The sequence below is a fragment of the Pseudophryne corroboree genome (assembly GCF_028390025.1).
Source record: "Pseudophryne corroboree isolate aPseCor3 chromosome 3 unlocalized genomic scaffold, aPseCor3.hap2 SUPER_3_unloc_10, whole genome shotgun sequence".
Classification (NCBI taxonomy): Eukaryota; Metazoa; Chordata; class Amphibia; order Anura; family Myobatrachidae; genus Pseudophryne; species Pseudophryne corroboree.
The window spans coordinates 302,891-312,100 of NW_026967494.1; positions in this window are offsets into that span (position 1 = coordinate 302,891).

A 9,210-nucleotide genomic window follows, 5' to 3' on the forward strand; every position below is an offset into this window, starting at 1 on the left:
CTGCCTCCTTACTGACTTACTGTAGGCCCCTATTACATAATCTTACTGACTCTCCCAGCCCTACATGACCAGGGTCCATGTACCAGAAGCAGCTTCTGCCTCCTTACTGACTTACTGTAGGCCCCTATTACACAATCTTACTGACTCTCCCAGCCCTACATGACCAGGGTCCATGTACCAGAAGCAGCTTCTGCCTCCTTACTGACTTACTGTAGGCCCCTATTACATAATCTTACTGACTCTCCCAGCCCTACATGACCAGGGTCCATGTACCAGAAGCAGCTTCTGCCTCCTTACTGACTTACTGTAGGCCCCTATTACACAATCTTACTGACTCTCCCAGCCCTACATGACCAGGGTCCATGTACCAGAAGCAGCTTCTGCCTCCTTACTGACTTACTGTAGGCCCCTATTACATAATCTTACTGACTCTCCCAGCCCTACATAACCAGGGTCCATGTACCAGAAGCAGCTTCTGCCTCCTTACTGACTTACTGTAGGCCCCTATTACATAATCTTACTGACTCCCCCAGCCCTACATGACCAGGGTCCATGTACCAGAAGCAGCTTCTGCCTCCTTACTGACTTACTGTAGGCACCTATTACACAATCTTACTGACTCTCCCAGCCCTACATAACCAGGATCCATGTACCAGAAGCAGTTTCTGCCTCCTTACTGAGTTACTGTAGTCCCCTATTACACAATCTTACTGACTCTCCCAGCCCTACATGACCAGGGTCCATGTACCAGAAGCAGCTTCTGCCTCCTTACTGACTTACTGTAGGCCCCTATTACACAATCTTACTGACTCTCCCAGCCCTACATGACCAGGGCCCATGTACCAGAAGCAGCTTCTGCCTCCTTACTGACTTACTGTAGGCCCCTATTACAGAATCTTACTGACTCTCCCAGCCCTACATGACCAGGGTCCATGTACCAGAAGCAGCATCTGCTATCCTTACTGACTTACTGTAGGCCCCTATTACATAATCTTACTAACTCTCCCAGCCCTACATGACCAGGGTCCATGTAGCAGAAGCAGCTTCTGCCTCCTTACTGATTTACTGTAGGCCCCTATTACATAATCTTACTGACTCTCCCAGCCCTACATGACCAGGGTCCATGTACCAGAAGCAGTTTCTTCCTCCTTACTGACTTACTGTAGGGCCCTATTACACAATCTTACTGACTCTCCCAGCCCTACATGACCAGGGTACATGTACCAGAATCAGATTCTGCTTCCTTACTGACTTAATGTAGGCCCCTATTACACAACCTTACTGACTCTCCCAGCCCTACATGACCAGAGTCCATGTACCAGAAGCAGCTTCTGCCTCCTTACTGACTTACTGTAGGCCCCTATTACACAATCTTACTGACTCCCAGCCCTACATGACCAGGGTCCATGTACCAGATGCAGCTTCTGCTTCCTTACTGCCCTGGTTACTTCCTTCTGTTGATGAAGGACTGTTAGTACCATAAATCCCCAACTAGTGCTTGGATGTCAGGGAGACAGGTGGGTGGTAGTGGGGAGAGTCAGGGCGGTGGCAGTAGTGGGGGAGAGATAGTGGGTGGCAGTAGTGGAATGAGACAGGGTGGTGGCAGTAGTGCGAAGAGACAGGGCGGGTGGCAGTAGTGGAAGGAGATGGTGGGTGGCAGCAGGGGGGGACAGGTATGTGGCAGTTGTGGAAGGAGACAGGATGGGTGGCAGTAGTGGGGGGGTGACAGTAGTGGGGGGAGACAGGCCGAGTTGCAGTAGTGGAAGGAGACAGGGTGGGTGTCAGCAGTGGGGGGGAGACAAAGCAGGTGACAGTAGTGGGGGAGACAGGGTGGGTGGCAACAATGAAGGGAGATGGGGCAGGTGGCAGTAGTGGAGGGAGACAGGGTGGGTGGCAGTAGTGGTGGGGAGATGGTGGATGTCAGTAGGGGGGGCAGGGTGGGTGGCAGTAATGGGGGAGATGGTGGTGGGTGGCAGTTGTGTGGGGAGACAGGTCATTGGCCGTAGGGGGGGAGACAGGGATGATGGTCACAGTGCAGTACCAGGGGCTGATGGAGGCAGTAAAAAGATGAATGGGTCCTGCACAGAATCAGTTGATAATTTAGACTCAATGATTATTATGCTTCCTTATTTCTAATTAATCCCTTGTATGTGTTACTGTTATTTGCTGTGTCAGCCTTTATGTGTGTTCTGTGTAATAATCCTGAAAGTAGTGCTGCTACCGATCTCATATCATTTGTAGTAACTTGGAAAAGATGAGATATGAGGTGCACTCTGGAAGCTTATAGGGGGTTAATCAGAGATGATCGCAGATGTGACATCACGCAGCCCCTGGAAAATGGTCCCGGCCCGCCCGCGTTCGCCCCTCAGGGATGCCGCCACAATGTGTGTCCACGCGGCCGCTGCGCATGTGCATTCTGCCACCACCAGCAAACTGCTGAGTAAAGTATTTTTTACGTTTAAAATATAGATAGACAAAAATATGTGTATTAAAGATATGAAATAAAGTAGTTTAAAATCAAAAGATTTCCGGTGTGATTTTGGCTATGTCCAATTTTGACAAATTTGAATAGTGGGATGATATTACGGGAGGGAAGGGGGGGTCTCTTTCTGTGTAAAGAAATAGTTTTATTTGTTGGTTTTAAATAAATTATGTCTGTTCAAATGTTGTTTTTTTTATTTGTAAGTGAATTAGGGTTGTTGTATTTGGAAAAATAAACTTACCTGACCCTTGCCTGGAGATGTCCATGTATGAAGGTATGGGAGATACCTGCTGCAGTCCCTTCTACTTACATTTGGGAGGTCCGGTTGTTTTTGGGGAATTAGCAGCAAATATTAAATGATACATTGGCTCCATCCATAATGTCTCGCTGACCCTCTGATTTTTACAAAAATATGTTACACAAAATGACATTTGCATTAACAACCATTAATTAAACAAGAAAAACACTTTTTTCAAAAAACTTTATATATATATAAAAAATAGAAGAAAATCGCCAATTCTGGTCTGGACTCATTGGGGTAAATTTACTAAGGTGGGAGATTTTTAGAACTGGTGATGTTGCCCATAGCAACCAATCAGATTATATCTATTATCTGCTAGAAGCAGCTAGATAAATGGTAAGTAGAATCTGATTGGTTGCCATAGGCAACATCACCAGTTCTAAAAATCTCCTACCTTAGTAAATTTACCCCATTGACTCTATCATGAGAACAAGTGTCTTTTTAGCAAGGACTATGCCAACAGTAACCAGTAGAGGAATCAGACTTATCCCACAGAATATCAGCGCTACCACCATACATTGGGGAGAGAAGATAAAGGGCAGATTTCTGAACAGTCCTTTTAGAAGGAACTTAAGTGCATAGATCACAATGATCAGAAGTCCAGGACAATGAGGTCAAGAAACCAACGCTGTGGTACTAATGACATATTTACATATTCATCACAGATAACGAAATACACACTAACACGTTCAACAAACCAGTGGACGTCCGTAGCTTCATGCTAACCTCCAGCTGCCACCACCCAAACTGGTTGAACAGTATCCCAGTAGGACAATTCAAAAGACTCAGGAGGAACTGCTCCCGAGTCAGCGATTATGAGACACAAGGACAAGAACTAAGTTTAAAATTTAGAGAGAAACAGTACGATACAGAAAAGGTACAGATGGCATATACCATGGTTAAGGGAAATGATAGGCCTCCCCTCCTACAATACAAAAAGAGACCAGAACATAAAACAAAGAAGAGATCCCTTTCATAACACAATACACAAAACAAGCAAATCAGATTAAAAAGGTCATAAACATTGGCCGATACTTCAAGATGACACACTAGCAGATATCATACCTCCAAAACTAAAAGTAGTGTTCCTGAAAGCACCAGACATTAAGAAGAAGCCGGTACACAGCCACATACCACCAAAAAACAACACAAACTACTATAGATGGAACACCTAAAAAGTGGGCTTCTACCACTAAGGGACCTGCATGGGCTGCAAGACAACAAAAGCTAGAAGCACCACACCTACCCAAACAGTAATGTCTGTTTCACATTCCACAACATGTAACACACAGGATAACTTACCATGCCGCAGCAAGGTCACCATATATATGTTAGAATGTCCCTGCCCGCAACAATACATAGGAAGGACTATACGACCACTCAAAATGAGAATAAATGAACACATACGGAATATAAAAAAAAGGTTCAGAAGAACATCCACTTTCCTTACATTACAAAGAACATCATGAATCAGATCCCATACTACTCAAGGTCACAGGGCTGAAGAAGGTTAAGAAAAACTGGAGAGGGGGTGACTACATACACACCATCAACAGTGAGGAACTGCTTATGATAATCCACATGGTGACCCGAACACCCAAAGGCTTCAACCAGGACAATGAAGTATGATCCATAATTTGTATATGAAGATAATATCTTTACATCCTGGGATCAAACTCTCTCTCTAAGCCCACTAGAATGCAAGTAAGTATATATATAACACCCAGGTAACATCTTTCTGATAGGAATAATACATTTATACAGAATACAGGCACAAGATGAGACTATTTTATTCCATTCACACTTATTGGAGGAACATAATATAGTCTTCTGTTACGTAGTCAATGCAATATTCAACCCAGACTGCAAGAACAACGGGAATTTATGTATAAAATGTGACATCTAGTAGTTTAAGTCATTTACTTATATCAAGAAATGTTACTTTTATCAATAAATCTACAACATTATACACCGAGGGGCGATAGCGCAGGGAGGATAATAAACCAACCTTATCCCAAGTGTTATCTCATACGCCTCAACAAGAGATTTGTCATTTGTGAATGAGGTAGCATCAAGAACCAGACGCTTGTAGATCTTTTGATCCTCCTTCATCAGTCACATTTCCACCACGATGTAACTGCCAAACGATTGCTCCAAGTCCGGGGGCCTATTAAGAACCTCCTCGGCGAGAGTAAAAAACTGTTGTGAGCTGGGCGGGGCAGAAGTGGGTTTCCGGATGACCTCTGCTGTGTCGGGGGTCGTGGCTGTGGGGTTGGGTCGTCCACTTCAGTTGCCTCGCTCATGGAAGGCTCCACTTCCAGCTCCGGTGTAATATCCCGCAATATAAAACAAAAATAAACTCCATGTATAAATGTGTGGATACAATACAATACAAATGTGTGTGTACTTACCAGATCCAGATTCTCCGATGCCTCCTCTTCCACAAGAGTGGGAGAATCCGGATTCAGATTACACTGTGACCTTATCCTTGTCTCTTGCTCTAAAGTGAATTTCATGAGGTCATAATACCACAGTGTTGGCTTGTAGACCTGATCCATCCCGTCTCCTGAACGTTGTGAATACATGTACTTCTTGTAATCCTACAAAAACACTGTTCGCTGTTCCTGGCTCTACTGTATCTGATCAGCTGGTCATAGTGTTTGCCCCGAATTTACATCAGACACCCACCCTGCAAATGCATAGACACGCCTGTGTTTTTCCAAACACTCCCAGAAAACGGTCAGTTGACATCCACATATGTTTTCTTCCAGTCCATCTCCTTGCGATTGTCTGTGCGAATGGATTCTTCATTAAATCCATTGCTCAGCAACGATCTGCTTTGTACCTGTGCGACGCGCCTGCGTATTGCGGGGCACACACATGCGCAGTTATGTCTTGATCGCAGCGCAGCGAAAAAACCTAGCGTGCAATCAGGCCTGCATGACCCCCATGGTTTTGCCCATCTGCTAACAAAATTGCAGCTTTGGGGGGTCATTCCGAGTTGATCGTAGCCCTGCAAAATTTTGCAGGGCTACGATCAGGAACAGAGACATGCGGGGGATGCCCAGCACAGGGCCAGTCCGCCCCACAGGTCAGATCCGCCCCCCCCTTCCCCCGCACAAGTAGAAAAGTATTGCACAGCGGCGATGCTTTTGTACTTCAGAGTAGCTCCCGGCCAGCGCAGCTTTAGCGTGCTGGCCGGGAGCCACTCATTACTACACGGCCCGCAGCGGCTGGTCAGCAGCAGCGATCCGGTCAGAATGACCCCCATGAGCCGTATGTGCAGGGCAATTTATCCATCATGCACACGGGAATATCAGCTGCAGCAGCTAATTGTGAAGTATTCATGTATCTCCAATACATCTCTCATACTAACTTCCAACATGTACCTGGCTCAATGTTGCCTATATGTTTATAAAAATCTTTTTCCTTGTGATTGATAATGTGCTGATGAAGAGTTCATACAAACTCCACACAGAGATTCAATATAGAAATTATGATACTAACTAAAAGGCACTATTGATACTTGTCATTTTTTGCAATTGTTTGGTGGTTAAGGTGTGAGTAGAGAGAATTTTTGGTATTTCAATACCACATATATTTCACTGGGATCCGGTCTGAAGATTGACAGTGTCTGCCATACAAGTGGGTGCTGCGTCTGTCTGCCACAAATCAGTCCAGCGCTGAGGCTGTGTTGCCATAATAAGTCACTGGGTACTCTGTCTGCCATACAAGTGGGTGCTGCGTCTGTCTGCCACAAATCAGTCCAGTGCTTGGGCTGTGCTGCCATAATAAGTCACTGGGTGCTCTGTCTGCCATACAAGTGGGTGCTGCGTCTGTCTGCCACAAATCAGTCCAGTGCTTGGGCTGTGCTGCCATAATAAGTCACTGGGTGCTCTGTCTGCCATACAAGTGGGTGCTGCGTCTGTCTGCCACAAATCAGTCCAGTGCTTGGGCTGTGCTGCCATAATAAGTCACTGGGTGCTCTGTCTGCCATACAAGTGGGTGCTGCGTCTGTCTGCCACAAATCAGTCCAGTGCTTGGGCTGTGCTGCCATAATAAGTCACTGGGTGCTCTGTCTGCCATACACGTGGGTGCTGCACCTGTCTGCCACAAATCAGTCCAGTGCTTGGGCTGTGCTGCCATAATAAGTCACTGGGTGCTCTGTCTGCCATACAAGTGGGTGCTGTGTCTGTCTGCCACAAATCAGTCCAGTGCTTGGGCTGTGCTGCCATAATAAGTCACTGGGTGCTCTGTCTGCCATACAAGTGGGTGCTGCGTCTGTCTGCCACAAATCAGTCCAGTGCTTGGGCTGTGCTGCCATAATAAGTCACTGGGTGCTCTGTCTGCCATACAAGTGGGTGCTGTGCCTGTCTGCCACAAATCAGTCCAGTGCTTGGGCTGTGCTGCCATAATAAGTCACTGGGTGCTCTGTCTGCCATACAAGTGGGTGCTGTGCCTGTCTGCCACAAATCAGTCCAGTGCTTGGGCTGTGCTGCCATAATAAGTCACTGGGTGCTCTGCCTGCCATACAAGTGGGTGCTGTGTCTGTCTGCCACAAATCAGTCCAGTGCTTGGGCTGTGCTGCCATAATAAGTCACTGGGTGCTCTGCCTGCCATACAAGTGGGTGCTGTGTCTGTCTGCCACAAATCAGTCCAGTGCTTGGGCTGTGCTGCCATAATAAGTCACTGGGTGCTCTGTCTGCCATACAATTGGGTGCTGTGCCTGTCTGCCACAAATCAGTCCAGTGCTTGGGCTGTGCTGCCATAATAAGTCACTGGGTGCTCTGTCTGCCATACAAGTGGGTGCTGTGTCTGTCTGCCACAAATCGGTCCAGTGCTGAGGCTGTGTTGCCATAATAAGTCATTGGGTGCTCTGTCTGCCATACAAGTGGGTGCTGTGCCTGTCTGCCACAAATCAGTCCTGTGCTTGGGCTGTGCTCCATAATAAGTCACTGGGTGCTCTGCCTGCCATACAAGTGGGTGCTGTGTCTGTCTGCCACAAATCAGTCCAGTGCTTGGGCTGTGCTGCCATAATAAGTCACTGGGTGCTCTGCCTGCCATACAAGTGGGTGCTGTGTCTGTCTGCCACAAATCAGTCCAGTGCTTGGGCTGTGCTGCCATAATAAGTCACTGGGTGCTCTGTCTGCCATACAAGTGGGTGCTGTGTCTGTCTGCCACAAATCAGTCCAGTGCTTGGGCTGTGCTGCCATAATAAGTCACTGGGTGCTCTGTCTGCCATACAATTGGGTGCTGTGCCTGTCTGCCACAAATCAGTCTAGTGCTTGGGCTGTGCTGCCATAATAAGTCACTGGGTGCTCTGTCTGCCATACAAGTGGGTGCTGTGTCTGTCTGCCACAAATCGGTCCAGTGCTGAGGCTGTGTTGCCATAATAAGTCATTGGGTGCTCTGTCTGCCATACAAGTGGGTGCTGTGCCTGTCTGCCACAAATCAGTCCTGTGCTTGGGCTGTGCTCCATAATAAGTCACTGGGTGCTCTGCCTGCCATACAAGTGGGTGCTGTGTCTGTCTGCCACAAATCAGGCCAGTGCTTGGGCTGTGCTCCATAATAAGTCACTGGGTGCTCTGTCTGCCATACAAGTGGGTGAAGAAACATTAGACCCAGGGCCTGATCAGCCTGCAGCCGGAATGGCTGAGTCCTGGGGGGGCACAGCACCGGCACAATAGATGCTTAGGCTCTACCTACTACTGGAAGCTGCAGATTCCATGCAGACAGCATGGAACACGGCCCTTATAGGAGACAGATGCCAGGGGTATTACTAGACCATTACCCAGCGCTACCCAGAATGAGCATGTAACCCCCTGGCTCTAAGCATATAACCCCTATGGCAAAAACCATATGTAACCCCTGGCAACGAGCATGTAACCCCTGGCAACGAGCATGTGACCGGGTCAGACTTCCGGTCAGCAGAATCAAGGATGCCGGTGGCTTCTCCCACCTCTAGCCACCAACAGCACCGTGGGCAGCAACATGGACATCCATATGTGCAGGGCAATTTATCCATCAGGCACACGGGAATATCAGCAGCGGCAGCTAATTGTGAAGTATTAATATATCTCCAATACATGTGGGAGTGCCAGTAGTGTCCTCGGTGCAGAGGTGTAGGTGGTGTAATCAGTGCAGGAGGGCTGGCAGTATCCCCAGTGCAGGAGTGTCAGTAGTGCGGGAGATGTCCTCCTTGCACTTGGTTAATGGTACCGTGGACACTTCTGGCACTCCCGCACTGCCAGCACCCCATAACTACTGCAAGGAGGACACCTCCCACACTGCCGACAATGCTGACACCCCTGAACTCCTTCACCAAGGACACTTCTGGCACTCCCACACTGCCGACACTCCTGAACTCCTGCACTAAGGACACCTCCAGTACTCCCGAACTGCCCACACTGCCAGCACCCCTGCACTG